The 17,159-nt window shown below is 36.0% G+C and overlaps 1 protein-coding gene and 1 long non-coding RNA gene across 3 annotated transcripts in view; one reads left to right on the forward strand and one right to left on the reverse strand.

The window, feature by feature from the left end:
* The window catches only part of Htr2a (5-hydroxytryptamine receptor 2A), a 61,630-nt gene that overhangs the window by 14,537 nt on the left and 29,934 nt on the right, over positions 1-17,159 (forward strand). The window lies entirely within an intron of this gene.
* Positions 1,205-17,159, reverse strand: part of LOC124099230 (uncharacterized) — an 86,171-nt gene continuing 70,216 nt past the window's right edge. The window contains exon 3 of the long non-coding RNA XR_009227767.1: positions 1,205-15,890. This is a non-coding gene — a long non-coding RNA (uncharacterized LOC124099230). The remainder of the gene's footprint in view (positions 15,891-17,159) is intronic.

The raw sequence follows: 17,159 nt of genomic DNA on the forward strand, positions 1-17,159 counted from the left end.
GCTTTCTTCTTTGTCTGTTGGTTTGGCTGGCATTTGGACTATGAATTTCTTTGCTTTTTTGGAAAAAAGGACTATTGTTGCTTCTAGCTATTTAAAGCAGAAGAATAACACCCGTATGCCCTTGGGCTGTGGCAGGAACCCGTAGGTTCTTGAGGTTTCCAGTTTCTCCAAATCTATCTGGAACCAACAGCAAAAATTTTCACCAAGCCAGGAACTATGGAAGACCATCTGATCATTTTGTTTTCACCAACACCCCTAGTGACCCAGCACCCCTCCTCAGTCCAAAAATATCCAGCTCTGGAGCATGCTGGTGACCAACCTTCATTGTTGCTGTGCTGATGTGAACTAGAGCTGCCAGAGAGTCCCACACTGTGGATCGGGAGGCTCTATCTCTGATGTTTCTAACCTTAGCCAGATCCTCATCATTGCTACAAATTCTTTATTTCAGTGCATTTTTTTAAAAAAAATTTTTTAGTTATACACAGACACAATATCTTTATTTATTTTTTATATGGTGCTGAGGATTGAACCCAGGGCCTCACGTGCACCAGGCAAGCGCTCTGCCACTGAGCCACAACCCCAGCCCTCTTTAGTGTATTTTTAATCAAGGCTTCTTCTATTGAGATTCTCTTCTCAACCTCAGATTGCCACTCTTAAGTAGATGATCTTGTCCCCTTCTCTTTAAAAAAAAAAAAAAAGCCATCATGTACAATTTCCTTTCCTATTCTATTTCCACTTTTGAATTATACCCATGTTCTTCCATACTTCCTGTTTCTACCTCCCACCCTTCCCCCAAAGAATCAATTCCTCTCCATTTCTTCAATTTAGATCAGTATCCCTTCAAATTCTACCTTTGCTTTTTTCCGTTGCCTCTTCTCATTCCTGTCCAAAAGCACCATCCAGCTGCAACCTCCTTCCCTTTTATTGCTTTTGTCCATATCATAAATGCTCTCCTAATTTCCAATCAAATCTGAAAGACTTTGTACTCAATTCCACTCCTGGGTATACATGCAAAGGAAATTAAATCAGTATGTCAAAGAGACATATGCACTCCCATGTACATTGCAACACTTATTCACAATACCCAAGAAACGGAAACAACCTAAGTGTCCATCAACTGATGAATGTATTTTAAAAAGTGGCATATATATATATATATATATATATATATATATATATATATATATATATATATATGGGGACTACTATTCAGCCTTAAAAAAGAATGAAAGCCTATCATTTGCAACATGGAGAGAAACAGAGATCATTATGTCAAATGAAATAAATCCAGGCACAGAAAGAAAAATGCCACATGATTTCATTCATATGCAAAATATTTTAAATCTGGTCACTTAAAAGTTGGTAAAAGAATATTGATTACCAGAGGCTGGAGCAATTAGGATAGGATGAAAAGGAATAGGGAAAGGTCAATTGGAGTACTAGGTTACAGTTAGATAGACGCAAGATGCTCTGGTGTGCTGTTGCACAGTAGGGTGCCTATAAGTAATAATGTGATGTATATTTTTAAAAAGCTAGAAGAATTTTTAGCTTTCACCACTAAAATAAGGTTTAAGAAGACATGTATAACCTGATATAAACATCCATACAATATGTACATGTATCAAAAACACTTCATCGTATTCCATAAATATGTACAGTCTTATATTTTTATGTATAAGTTAAAAAGCTAATTTTTAAAATGCTGACCCTATGTCCCCTTTATAGTCATGAATCTTCCAAAGGAGAGTTGGATTTAACTTGCCTTCAAAATGGTATTTCTCATTCTTGAGTTTCATTGGCAACTCCTCAGTGAATTATAAATCTGATAATGAGTCACCAAACAGTTAAATCATATATTCAAGTAAATAAGAGTCCATTCTCACCATGAAGGAGCTGATAGTTCAGGACTATGGAGGAGACAAAGTGCAGTGACCCTTTGTCCCTCCCTGCCTCTGCAGGCTGACATCTGGTCGTGGTGGTAACTCCAGCCGAGTGCCCTAAGGAAGCCGCCATTGATTTTCCAGATACACTAGTTAGCATCATGTCATTTCACTCTTATGACTTTATTTAATTTTCTGCTTGAAATGCCTTCTCATCCCTTTACCTGGCTAACTTTTATTTCCTTCTCTTCTGGTACCACTTCCTCCAAGAAGCCTCCTTCCTATGTGCCCTAGTCTGAATCTTCCATGGCCCTTCATGTATTATCTTTTCACATATTTTATTGTAACAGTCCTGTTTATTTCTCCACTTTGTCAAAAGCTTCCAAAGAGTAAGAAACAAAGAGCAAAACAAAAATGCATTTCAACTTGCTCCCAAACTATATAATAGGAAATGCCTATCCAGGCATGCGGGCATTCAAATATTAATTTCTGGACATGGAAGGTACTCTTGAAAGAAATTTTATTAACCTTGTGCTCAGTTTCAAAAGCTGTTTTTGGATTGCTTTCCTATACTTTAAGCCGAAGACTAACAATCATAAAAGTAAACTAGTTTTATTTTTCTACTTAATATCAACTATGTTATAATCATTATAAATGTGCCATTAGTTGAAGCTATAAGAAAAAACTGTCTGAGGGTTTCATTTTGTTTTACTTTTTCTCTACCTGTTGGTGAACTTTAGTTTGAGATTTTTCAGATTTCTTTAGAAAGCATTCAAGAAAGCCAGGTGTAGTAGTACACACCTGTAGTCCCAGTGACTTGGGAGACTGAGACAGGAGGATTGCAAGTTCCAGGTCAGCCTCAGCAACTTTACAAAACCCTCAGCAATGAGACATACCCAGATACAAAAAGGACTGGGTTTATAGCTCAATGGTAAATTACCTCTGAGTTTCAATTCCCAATACAAAAAAAAAAAAAAGTATTCAAGAATCTTTCTGAGTTTTCTCATGTCAGAATCCAGTTCCATATAAGGAAGTTTTCTCTTCTTTAAATTGATTGTATACACAACAAGAAATAGTCTAAGAAGAGGTATAATATCTGCTGTCCTCCTTTGTCTCAGGACCTTACCATTCTGGCTACTTAGTAATGGAATCTCCATATTCCACAGTCCACGCATGAACTTTGCAAGTTTAGATTATCATCTTTTTCCTTCATCAAAGAGTCATTACATTTTGGGAAGCTGACCTATATGAATCAAGTTTTAGTAAACTCACTGATTTAAAATGTAGGTATAGATTTTCCTGGGTCTATTCATCTGCACGGGACCTTCCTTTCTGGTAGGAGAATCCTCTCAGAAGACCATATTAAATAACAGTGCCATTAAGGAGGGTGCACAAAGATCCAGGAGCTTCACAAGCATGCAAGGGACATGGTGAAGATCAAATGCACATAAAACCATCTAATAGAAGGTTCAACACACGATCATGAACGTTTTTCTTTAAATATGAATCAAAATATATGTATACAGCAAACAGCTTACAATCTAATGGAGAAACCAGTTATAGCAGAAAACAGAATTTGCCATTGCACTAAAAATATAAAGAACTCTGTGAAGGGCCAGAACGAGGCAAGATTTTATGAAAAGGGACATGTTGTCGGCAAAATAGAGGAGACAGAACTTCCCAAGGAGAGAGAAGAATGTGGGAGAAAGACATTATGATGGTGCTTTAAAAGCAAGCATACAAATAGCACGAACTTGCAAAAAATATCCTTTAAGGAACATCTAACTCTAAAACTGAGGCCCTTTTCCACTCTGGGAGTATTTATAATCAGACAGGACCAGTCAGAACATCTTTGATGGTACTGGAAGAATGCTGAAGATTTCCTAGCAAAATACTGAAAATGAGTCCAACAGCTATCATCAAAATAGCATCATACCATTAATATTATATTTTCAAGATTAGCGCTAGCTCACACTAGTCACACTGAAAAGCAGTATTTGATGACTTTTAGAGAGGTATTTTGGGATCATAGCTGAACAGAGAGCTATATTTCTATTAGACACACTTTCAAAATCTTTATTCCGGAGAAGCACTTCTAGGAAGATTTCAGAACATTTTCTGAGGAAACTTTTTGGTTTTTATTTCAAAAACTGGCATTTTCTGGCTTTCATTTTCTGTCCTCGGTTATGGGTCTGTAATAGCTTTTGCTTTTACCTTAAGGATTTGAGAAACATGAATTGTACTGGCACTTTAAAGAAACGTGAAGTCTTCAAAGTCTGTTAGTTATCTAGTTTTTTCTCATTTTTTTAAATTAATGCTTGATTTCAGGAACTAGGACCACTGGCTGTGGTGAAATATGAATTTGACCAGGCATATCTTGCCCAATTTAAATTGGAACACACCCATAAGATCCTTTAGGGTAACAATCACTAATGCTAAAAATCCTTTAAAATCTCTTAAAACATGAATTAATTTGTCTTCTACATTTTTCTATGACTCATTGATTCCTTTTCATAATCCTGCTCTTTTATTAAATCCCAAACAAATCACCATGAAGGTTTATGTCAGTGACCCTGTTACATACTGTGTGACCAGACTAATTCCCATGCCGCTTATACATTTGAGATAGAAACTTTGGAGACTCCCCCGCCCAGTTGACATAAAAATCAAGTCTGACTACTCCAGAGTACTCTATTTTTCTAGTAGGTCAATTACTCTGTGGTAAGGGCAGTTATTTATTAAATGTGTTTCCTCTGAATAGTCAATCTTATCTGAAATAGAGACATGATTCTCAATTTTTTATTGGCTGTGCTTGAGGCACTGAGGTTTTATGTCTACCGATTTTGTCTTAAGCACAGACTTCTGATTGTCTGGAATATTCACATGATGTGCCAGACACCCCACACCTTTAGCTTCTTGTAAATTCTTTTTGTGCATCCCAGGTACACTAGCTCTCCAACACATTCCTACCCCAGTCTGCCCAGGCAAGCATCCCAATGCTTATATGTACATTATGTGTTGGATGATAGTGATTCAGACCCTAACCCTGTCCTTGTATCACTGTTTTATAACAGACATGCTTCCTAGATGTATTCAAAGATATTTTGCAGATTGGTTTTGCTCTTATAACCACGTATTAGTGTCTGACCTATATAAGAGGAAATATAAACATGTATATGTGTATTATATATGTGTATATCCATATGCATATATGTATCCATTATTCTAGCTCAATTATTTGGTTGAATAAATGAATGATTGAGGTCGGGGGAGGAAGGGAAAAAATAAAAGAAGGAACAAGGAAATAAGAGGGAGGAAATAGTTTCCCAAGATGTCCTTTTGGTTTCTTCCCGACAAAGTCATTTCTAAAGGAGAATGTCCTCCCAGGCCCGCGGTGTGCATATGGGACCTGACTTGGAAAAGGACAGCAATTGAGAGTTTTGGATGGACATCTCTGTAGTAGCTTTTCCAGTATTTTCAGAGATTTAATGTCTGTTTCCATGGAGATGGTTTGTCAACAGAAACCAAGAATGCAAAACATATACCATGAGAATTTCACATTCCAGCTGCCAGGCAAAAGCTGGCACTTTTAAGTTGCACTTTTTGTCTTTTCAATAACTTGGTGCTTTAAACTCAGCAGGAGAGCACCTTATTAATTCATCCAGGAAATATTTTCATTAAATTAATGAGGTTTCATTTTTGACTGTGTACATTTCCCATAAAAGTGAAAGCAATTACAGGGACAGTTTTAGTAGGGAATTTTCCTTGGGGGAATGGATAACTTCAGGTTCAGGTTTTGGCTTTCAAAATCCTCTCACCTCTAGCCTTTTTCTCAGTGAACTACTTTAGCCAGCACTTGCTCGCCAGCCCATTGTGAGGTATTTTATTATGTTTGAATGAACCATTTATCGGAATGTTATAAAAAAAAAGCCTAGAAATAACGAAAGAATGAGTTGTTAAAGTGAAATATTTCCAATCATCCATAGTAACTATTCTCAGATAAGTCTGAATGGAAAATTGAGGAACACATCACCTTTGCATGAGAGTCCACTTATGACTTTTCTGCAAGAAAGTAACGAAAAGTACATAGAATTACTGAGAAATGCATATTCTTAGAGCCAGTTCCTGGATTATCTGATTCCTTAGGCTGAGGAGCACTACCTAAAAAAAATAATCAGTTAAGGATTGGGCAGAATTTGAACATCCTATGAATCACACAGCATGAGTTCTTGGTTTTAAAATTGTAGCTTTTCTACATTCATATATGCTTACTCAGGCAAGCATTTCCACTACTGTACAGAGTGGTCAAATAATCCATGGAATGGTGCATATTAGAATTTTAAGCTCTCAAGGGAAGGGGCTGTGTCTTACTGTCTTTGAATTCATCACCACTAACACAATAGGCACTTAATAAATGCTAAAACTGGCCATTGATGAGCCAATCCTGATTCTCTCAAGCAGGTGTATTGCCCTTGATTTTTTAGAATTTTCTCTCATGGTAACTTTGATTTAAAGTCCATGTTTAGGAGTTTTCATTTCTAGTTGGTGAGAAGGTAAAAAGGGACCTTCTCACATTTCAAAGAGCTCCATATTTTAACAATATTACTTTCCCTTAACAACACTATCAGAATGCAAGAGGAAAAATATAAGATACAATTAAAGCAATTTCCCTGGTACTGTTTTGAAACAATTCAGAAAAATCAAACAGTTGAAAAAAATCTTAAGTCTTATGAGGGATTTGTCCAATTAAATTACATTTGATAATCTTTTTCAGTAATCAATTCCATTTTCTGCTGTTAGGTCAACACCAAAAATTGTCATCAAGCCTCTGAACAAAGATGTTTTTGTTCTGTTAGCAAGGAATTCTTCTTGAAGTTTCCACATGACCTTTAGAGCCAGCTGGGAGTGCAAGGATTGAACCCCTTTGGTTCAATCCCTAATACCCCCCCCCCAAAAAAAAAAAAACACCTAGTGATCTGATTAGTACACATGATGTCACCTGCAACCCTCGTTCCTGTCTGCCAACCTGGAAAGTCCACTAACACTTTGTAATTATTTTGAAATAGAGTTTTCTCTTGGTTGAATAAACTAGATGGTAGACTGTATTGAAATAGCAATGCTAAATAGTCTATTTTCAGGATGGTATGCTTGTTTTTGTTTTCCTTTTCCATGATAGTTGAATGCAGAAAAGAAAATTGATTATTTTGCAACCTGACCAGTGGCTCAGCAACCTGAAATAGGATAGCAATGGAATTAAACCAGGAGAGAACTGACGGGCCAGAAGGGGATCTTTTTTAAACCAGCTTCTGCTTCAAGTAGAATTAAATAAATAGCAATCAAAAAAGGAGGCAAGGTTTTATGATTGATTTCCCTTTTGATTTAGGTCAAAATTGATCCATATAATTTATGGGCTTGGAACAGATTTTCACCAGGATAGAATAAGAAATATGATTGCATTTATATCTCCACATCAAAATTCCAGCATATGCCAAAGTTCAGTGATTGATGAATTGAGATCAATTCATAGTGTGAAATGGGATCATGGGTTTGGTTAATTTAATACAGATTAATAGTAACGAGATAGTAGCATTTGGAAGACATGTCTTCTAAGCTCATTAGGTATGCATTTATAATACACAGTAATACACAGTTTGACAATGAACTAGAGATTGCACCAAGTAATGAAATGAGCAGAGCCCCAAGACTTAAGAGTCTGGGCTCCTGCCTGCTTCTGTCAGCTTGCAGTCTGTACACCTCAGTTTCCTCATCGGCAAAAACAACTTGAACTACTGAATTCCTAAGTTAATGTTAATGAACCTTGAAGTTTCCATAATAAATGAGACTGTTTAGTTAAATCTCAATCAAAACTCAGTATGGAGTTTCTATAACTTCTGCAAACCATTCTCTTTGGATTGAAAAATAGTGACATTCGAACAACATAGACATTAGCAGTTTAAAATTGTATATAATTGATACAATTCTAGGCTAAAGGGACTCTATCCTGAAACTCCAAAGTTATTTTTCAAATTACTAATTGAGATGCAAGGTATTGAGCTATTTTTCATTTTCCCTTTTTAAAAAGCTGAATAATGCAACAGCAGTAGAAATATTTTAATCCTAGCGCAGCTATTTCCATTTTTATATTTTGTCTCCCACATACAACATATCTCAAAGTTGCAACAATATCTCATGCTGGTCTACATTCTGATCCTTTTATGTAACTTCGTACTGTTGACATATTTCTGTTTTTCTGCATGGGCCTCATCATGACTAGTGCCTACAGGTTATTATTCCCTCCTACTGGTCATGATCTATTAATTATTCTTCCCATGGTTTCTAGTTTGATTAGTAAAAATTAAATCAACTATTTACACTCAAAACTAATTTGGATTTTTTCCAACTTACTTTTTTTCTAGTCCTATCATAGTCTGTATTTGTCCTTTGAGTTTCCACTTGCTTGTAAATATCTCAGATATATTTACCTAGGCCCCAGTACTTTTCTCCATTAAAAAAAAAGAAACCTATTTGACCAATTTAGAATTCACACTTTTTAAACCAAATGAAGGTATATATCCTCTATAAAAAGTTTTGTGGTAAAATACATAGCATATTCTGCCATTGTAACCATTCTTAAGTTTGTACTTCAGTGGCATTAATTAAATTCACCATCGTGTACTACCACCACTATTTCCAGATTTTTCTCATTTCATAAACAGAAACTCTATAACTCAATAATTCTCTATTGGTAATCTCTAATCTACTTTCTATTAGTTTGCTCATTCTAGATATTACATGTAAATGGAATTCTATAATTCCATTTGTCCTTTTTGTCTCTGGCTCATTTCATGTAGCATAACTATTTACAAGATTCATATAAAATATACATCAGTCCCAGAACTTCGGAGGCTGAGGCAGGAGGATCCCAAGTTCAAAGCCAGCCTCAGAAATTTAGTGAGGCCCTAAGCAATTTAGCAAGACCCCATCTCTAAATAAAATATAAAAAGGGCCTGCATGTGGCTCAGTGGTTAAGTGCCCCTGGGTTCAATCCCTGGTACAAAAAAATAAAATATGTATTAGAACTTCATTTCCCTTTGATGGCTGAATAATTCTATTTTATGTTTATATAATATTTTATATATAATTATACACATTATATATAAAATAAAATACATTTTATATTTTTAACATTCATCTGTTGATGGACACTTGTTTCCACCTCTTTATTATGAATAAGATTACAATGAACAATGGTGTACAAATAACCGTTTCAGTCTTGTTTTCAATTCCTTGAGGTCTATACCTAGAAGTGGAATTGCTAGACCACATGGTAATTCTAGGTTTAGCTTTTTGAGGAGCAACCAAACTATTTTCCACAGTCGCAGTATCATTTTACATTCCTACCAGAAATGTACAAAAGTTCCAATTTCTTCAAATCCATGGCAATGCTTGTTATTTTCCATCGTTTTATTATCATAGTGCATGTGAAGTGGTATCACATTATGGTTTTAATTTGCATTTCCCTAGTAACTAATGATGTTGAGCATCATTTCATATGCTTATCAGCTATTTGTATAACTTCTCTGAAGAAAAATCTATTTGAGTCCTTTGCTCATTTTAAACAAGTTTATCTTATCCTTTTGTTGAGTTTTAATAGTTTTTTTTATATATCCTAGATATATATCTTACAAGGATTTAATGATTCACAAATATTTTCCCTCGTTCTACATGTTATCTTTTAACTTTCTTGGTACTATCCTTTAATGTAATTATAATGAAGTCCAATTTATCAATTTTTCCTCTTGCTTGTGCTTCCATGTAGTATCTACTTCAATCACTTTAATGTTCCTTTAATTTCCCTTTTTACTTTCTTCAGATTCTTTCAAGCTTCTTTATCACCTTGAGTTCACTTGTCGTTGGATTGTTTATTATTAAATGATATATCTGGGAATAAACAAGTAAAGATTTTCAAAGTTATTTTTCTATAAATTTTTTTTAAAAAGTGTTTTGATAAGTATTTGATTTTTTTCCTGTATGGCAATAATAGAAGTGAGTGACTCACATGTCCCATATTTATAAATGGCAGCAGCTGGTGAATGCATATTTGTGCATTAGAGAATGAATATCTGCCCCAGACTTTCTTGGGGAAGTGCCTGAAGATAAACATTGTAAATAGGGTAAAACAGGAACCGAGTTAAACATAGGGCATTTCCATTATACTCCCCATGAGTAGGTCCTCCAAAAGAGTTAGGAATACTAATTAAACATTTTAGGGTACAAGTTCCATAATTTTGAAAGAACAAAAATCAGCAATGTTTGGGGAAAACGTTAGGTGGCATGTTTTTCTGATTGGCGTTTGCTTTGGGTCATATGAATGACTCTTCCAAACCACGATCTTCCAAATAGTCTTATTTGTCTAATTAGTGCCTTTACCCTCAAGGACCTTGTACAAATGTTAAATCCCCATACCAAACTATCAGAGCCTTGCTTTCCATTTCATCCTCAAATTGCATTTTCATCCACACAGTGGCCTTTGATAATTCTATTCAGGTTGACTCTCTGACCAACTCTGGCAGCTTTGCACATTCAAGGATGCTGAGCTCTCAGGTTATTCAAATGCTATGTGCTTCCTAAAGTCCTTTCTAGAGAAAGGACGTCCGCCAGAATTTTAAAAAATAAAAAAAGGAAGGAAAAATGTTTGTAAATGAAAATAGAACTTCCAATAATGACCCATTAAATTCACAAAAGTATATGTTTCCAACTGCCTAAGGAAGCTTACTACTTAAGAATTAACTCTCCCAGTAGTGCTGGGAAAATTAATAAGCCATCATTTTTATTTTCTACTTTATAACTATTTTTTAATTGGGACGAAAAGCTAATTTAGATAATGTATGTTTGTAAGCTTTATTATCACTTCTTAAAATCTTTAAAGATTCTCCTAGGAAAATCTCCAACTCAAATACTAAAGTGCAGTTCTTAGATTCTATTCTGCTTGCAAGTGAACAAGTTAGCCTGACAGTTTCATGGATGTGGTCTGAAGATATGAGACTCTTGGGTCAGAGATTCACCCCAGCAAAATAAAGTATTATCACTTTCTCACACTGGTTGCCCAAGTTCCATTTCCCACAGGGTGATAAAAAGAAGGCCAAATGACAACCACAAACACAGTGGATTACATTATAGGAAAGGAACCTGAGCTTAGCAAAGCTAAATCTTTTATGATGAGCAGTAAGCAAGCCTGTTCTTGGCTCCAGATGGAGACATTATCTGTCTTCCAAGATTTCACTATTCAAACATCCTTGAAATGATTGTGGAGGAACAGCAACTTGGAGTCCCATGGAGAACAACTCCAAATAGTTTTATACTGCATTACATACCCCTAGGCACCAGCCTATTCCATAATATTGAGATAAAACCCACACTAGGAAATGGAATCAGATTCACATTGAAAATTCTCCCATTCCTGAGACTTTGATCATTCATCAAAGTATTAGGGTGAGCCTTCAGTTTCCAGGGTGAAGAATGCCAGTTAGCATCAGCTTTCAGATACAAAGTATTTGGCACCCAGCACACAGTAGGCATTTCAAGGGTGGCCGTTTTCTCTCCTAGTGAGGGTCACCAACCATGCTTATTTTCAAGTTCCTCTATCATTTTCAAGTTTCTGAACCAAAATGACATTGCTTAGAAGTCTCTCCCTACACAGGAAATGAGGCATTTACCTTCAACCCTTTGCTCAAATGTCTATTTCTCAGTGAGGCCTATCCTGATTCCCCAATGAAAATTATATCAATGGATGTGTAACTGATGTGATTCTGCAATCTGTGTATGGGGTGAAGGTGGGAGTTCATAACCCACTTGAATCAAAGTGTGGAATATGATATGTCAAGAAATTTGTAATGTTTTGAACAACCCACAATAAAAAATTAAAAAAAAAAAGATTACATATTCACAAAAAAAAAAAAAAGAAAATTATATCAAATATTCTCTTCCATCCATTCCTATTCCTCTCCCCAGCTTGTCTTATGTGCTATGTAATATATTTATTGTGTTTTATTTTCAGTTCCCTCCACTGGAAATGCAAGTTTGATGAGACTAGAGATTTTCAGTTTAGTTCACTGACAAATTTCTAGTTCCTAATACCTAATCCAAAATGTTATTCAGTAAAGTATCTGTTAAATGAATAAAAGAACTAGGACTCTAATACATTAAGCATCCAATTATGGTTTCATAACCCAGAGGGCAGGGCTAGGACTCAAAGGAGGTCTTCTGACTTCAAGTCCAATGCCGTTTCCACTGTGCAATTCTTATTTCACGACTTTCAGCCAACCTACCTGCAGTTTCCAGCTAATGGCACGTCCCTCCACAAAGATCTAGATTAGCTCTGTCCACAAGCTGACACACCAGGAAAGGATGAACACGCATAGAGAAGGAAAGAACTGTGAGGCCAGGCTGAGGATACAGGAGGGTTATCAGCATGGGTAAGATCACTGGGAAGCAGAACCCCTGATCCGACTATCTGTGCGATTCTGCCTCCTGGGTTAATAATGCAGATTCATTGCTCCATACCCTATAAAGGGGGAACTGTCAGAAGTCTAATCTCTCTAAGTCAGGACTGCTGGTAGTAATAGACACTTTATATAGAATTTTAATCTACAAAGCAATTTATAAAACTCTCTAGAATCCTCTTAGGATTCCCAGGATGGGGCAAGATAAAGATAGAACTTGAAAATAATGAAATGTGTGAAAGAAGGACTGTAAAAAGGTCTCTCTCATGAGCTGGCTGGAGAGAACCCAGAAAAGCTTATTTCATACCGAGCATCCAAATGGTCTCATTGCTGTTAACTTTTAGGAGCACTTCAACTCCTGTCTACACATCCTCCAACCAGTGATTAATGCCGATCAGCATCCCACACAAGATTCCCACCGTCACTACTCCCTGCCGAGTAGTACAGGCATTATAACATTTTTTTTTCATAAGTCAATGACCCAAAAACCTTTTCCCCTTGAATCATAGTTCTGTACTGTCCAATGGAGTAGATACTATTTTTAAACCAATTTAAAAATAAGAGTAAATATTAAATTACACTGCCCACACTTGATCAACAGAACATCTGGCTGACGGCTAGTGCATTGGACAGTACAGATATGGGACACTTCTATCATTGTAGAAAGTTCATTGAACAATGATGCTCTATGTGTGGTCCATATGATAAAGAACTGGTTTTGGTCTGATCTCAACCTGGTAGAGCAAGAACTGTTTTGTAACAGTCTGTTGCCAGAAATTCAGCATATTTCTTCCCCACTTCTTGAACTTGGAGCCATTGCCTCATCTTATCCTGCTTTTTGAGGTCATGGTATGTTTTATTTTCTGCCATTCATTCACTGATCTTGAATTCCTGACAACAGAGGCTCTCTTCTCTTCCCACCTCTTGCAGTCCTCTTGTCCTCAGTTAACTGACAGTTCCTGGCCACATGAAGCTTAGGACAGTCCATCTTGCTGCTGTTTCATTCTTCAAGCTATCATAAAATTAATCCTCTAGGTCCAAATTAAAGTTACAGAACATCATTGTAAACAATGTCCACGGAGGATGGGAAAGAATAGCAGAATGTGTTCAAGCATAACTCAATGCTATTTGGAGGTGGGAGAATTAAGTTTGATGTTGAATGGTTAACCCATAGATAATGAAACTAAATATTAACATCTGGCAAGGGAGTATTTTTATGAGCAAGTGAAATCCATCCATATAATCAATATGAGGTCATGCTGGGGATATAAAATTATCTAACCTAGAAAATCTCTCCACAAAGACAGTAGAGAAAGAAAATAGCTTTATTATTGAATACACACTGAACCAGAATGTGATGCACCTCACCGGCAATACAGAGATTGCAAAGACCCAAACCCCACATTTTTATAGAGCTGAGCACATGCAACCTATGATATACACATCCACAAGATAAAGAATAACTCCTCAGTCAAGAGGCCTTGCTGGCACCATTTGTCACACAGTCCCTCCTAAATTTACCTAGTAATTGAAGTGACTATGTGTGTTAGCTAATTGGCTTCATACAAAGGAAAAACAAATCTCTTGCATTTTAATGACAAGAGGTAGTTTTGCAACTTGGAGAGAGATCTTCCTTGAAGTTAGGCTTCTACCCTTCCAACCTAAACTGGAAGACTGGGATACCATCTCCTTTGGATATGCATCTCCTTTGATGATTACATTTCATGTAATACTCCTTGGATCTTGGAAAAGACTCTGGGATTGAAAGCCCTGCAATGGGTTTTTAAAAGATTTACATCTGAGGGCAGAGAATTTACAAGTTTGCAAAATAAAATGCTCTAAGAAAAGGAAAGAATTGCCTTACTTTTAAGAGAAGCCTCTTATTTTTTTTTTAAATTTGTATGTGCCCTTATCCAGGAGTTTATTCATTAAAAGTTTTGTACAACATTCCCTTATTTGATAATTTGAAATCTAAGTCTCAAAATTAAATTACAGATTATTTAAGAGAAATTTTTTTCAAGTGCACACAGTAACCTGGGTCATACACCACAAAGGGCATCTGTAGGTGGAGGTCCTTGGACATCTCCTGGGAGGGTTAAACTGTAACATTTTTAAAACACAGAACAGACTGGTATCTGAAAATAGTATAAACCTTAATACTTTCCCTAATAACTTATTTCCTACTACATGTAGAAAATACCATTTTATTTGTACTAATATTTTACATGTTCTAAAATATTGACATTCAAATAATATTGCCTAGCTACATAGATTTTTGCCTTGCCTATTGTTATTGAAAGTGTTGCATGTAACAATATGCTCTTGCTGACTTCTATTATAATTTAGAAAAATTCCATATCATTTGATTTTAAATCAAATTTTAAATTTAAAAGCTAATTTCAACACTTGATAAAATTCTGATTTAAGAAAATTAAGAATCATACCATCACTCACTTCTAGGACTATTTAGTTGGCTGAAGTCCACATATCCAATGTACATTTCGTTCTCCTACAAAATACCTTAAAATACTAATTGAGTGATCAGAACAGCTCCAAGACTTTAAATACTCATTAAAAATGTACAAGTAATTCAGTTGAATTACTTGTACATTGTAATTGTAATACAATTAATAATTACTTGTAATTCATTTGTAGTTGAACAACTGAATGAATAAATAGTGGTTGATTGTTATAGGTATTTAGTATACTTTAGAGATGAATGTTATCAGTAAAGATCTTTTAATAATGTTTTAATAGTTCCCATTGTCTTTTGGATGCTTTGGAACATCAGGCACCTTTATCTCCTTCCTTGCTTCACCCCACTTGATATCTATCCTCAACCTTTAAAGGTTCACGTAGAATTTTCCCCAGTTACCAGGCTCTACTGTTTCAAGGTTGAAATTTCATTTTCTACCCCCACCTATTCTTCATTTCTGACTCTTGCTTTGGGTCTGGGCTTCCAGTTGGGTATTGGTGATGCATATTACCATTGAAGCTATTTATTACTATCCAGAAGACACTTCTAAAGTTAACAGACCAAACAAATTATAAGTTGCCTCCTAAACTGTTCATTTAATGGAATCTACTAATAATCATCCCCTAAGTGAGGTTCACCAGTCAATTTTCATTTTCCTATTCTGGATTTTTCCTCATTGGGGGTTCTATGTTTGCTAAAGCTAATTATCATCTTTCCCTGAATAGCTTATACAATATTTTTTCCACCAGCTATTTTTTTGTTTTGTTAAATTTGATCTTAAAATATAGCATAAATTCCCTAATAATACATTCATTTGCTTAGAATAGATTCATATTAGACCCAGTGGTTACCCTTGTACTTTTGTATTGTGATACTTACCAAAGGAAACCTTTCATAATTAAAATGATAGGTAGAAAAGATTTTTAAAAGGAACCACTTGCTTCGAGTCTGTTTCCCCCAAGATGTGATACGTTTCAACTGATTGGTTCAAGATTGCACATTCATAAGCAATTCATCACTGACACAAAATGCCTGGGGAAAAAAAAAGTTAAAGGAAACAAAATTTATTTTGGGTTATGAATTTAGAGGTTTCAGCCTGTGATCACCTGGCTCTATTTTTTCTGGGCTGTAGTGAGGCCAAACACCATGGCAGAAAAGTATAGCAGAGCAAAGATGGTTACCTCATGGCATCCAAGGATGAGAGAGAGAAAAAGAGAATCGGGCAGAGAGTCAAGAAAGGACAAGGACAAGATATAGTCCCCAAGGACCCACTCCCTTTGAGGTGTCACTTCCTATTTGCCACCTCCCAATAGTCTGTTCAACTATGAATCCATCAATGAGTTAATCCATTGATGAGGTTAGACCCCCATCTTGATCCAATCACTATCCAAAAGCCACACCTCTGCTGCATTGGGGACCAGGCCTTTTATACATGAGCCTTTGGAGGACATTCCAGATCCAAACCATAACACTGCATGTGCATTTTCTATATGTTGTGAACTGATTGTTGAGGTGAAATACACTTAGGAAAATACTGCAGCTCATTTCATTATAATGGTTCAGATTGATCTGGCAAGGAGTTCAGATCTGGTCCTGTATTTTAAGCGTTTAGACAGAGGTCATTTTGAGGTCCACACCTAATTTTTTTTTAATGTAGGAAATTAGCATGTTCCTGGACCACTGACCCAGAAACTAAAGAAAACAGCAAGACAGAATCTGTTTCTTTTACAGAGATAATAAAGGTGGCTATCCCTGTGTACAATTCAATATTTCTCCTTATCCTGGGCTCTTTTATAGTACAGAGGCCTAAAAACACCTACCCTGACTTTAGTTGGTGCATTAGTAACCCATAAAATTTTGTTTTAGTAATCAGTTGAGCCAGAGACAGGCCCTCTTCTTCAGAATTGGAACACAGGCAAAAACAAATGGGCTTTTCCAACTCCTTTGAGTACAATCTTCCCTCTTCCAGGTGCTAATTTCTCCAAAGCAAGACATTCCACATGATTCAGTCCCTATAGGACTTCCATCTAGGCTGATTCTAGTTGATAAGAGATAATGGGTTGTAAGTGATTACCTTTTCCAGAAATGTTTGCCTTTTAAACAGGGAGCCAGAAAAGTTAAAATGCCAGATAGATCCAGAGAAATGAGTCTGTGATGAGAAAATTTCAAGAAGGTAGGGAAATAATCTGAGCTGGAAGAGGCCTTTCCAGTATCTCTCAAACTTTATAGCAAACGCAAGTTTACTTCTTTGCCCACAGCTGGCTCTGCCCAGGAAAATAATAAGTACTGGGTTGGTGCTTG

The sequence above is a fragment of the Marmota monax genome, unplaced genomic scaffold (assembly GCF_021218885.2).
Source record: "Marmota monax isolate L192 unplaced genomic scaffold, Marmota_monax_Labrador192_F-V1.1 WCK01_AAM20220418_F8-fsc00011, whole genome shotgun sequence".
In the NCBI taxonomy this organism is placed as follows: domain Eukaryota; kingdom Metazoa; phylum Chordata; class Mammalia; order Rodentia; family Sciuridae; genus Marmota; species Marmota monax.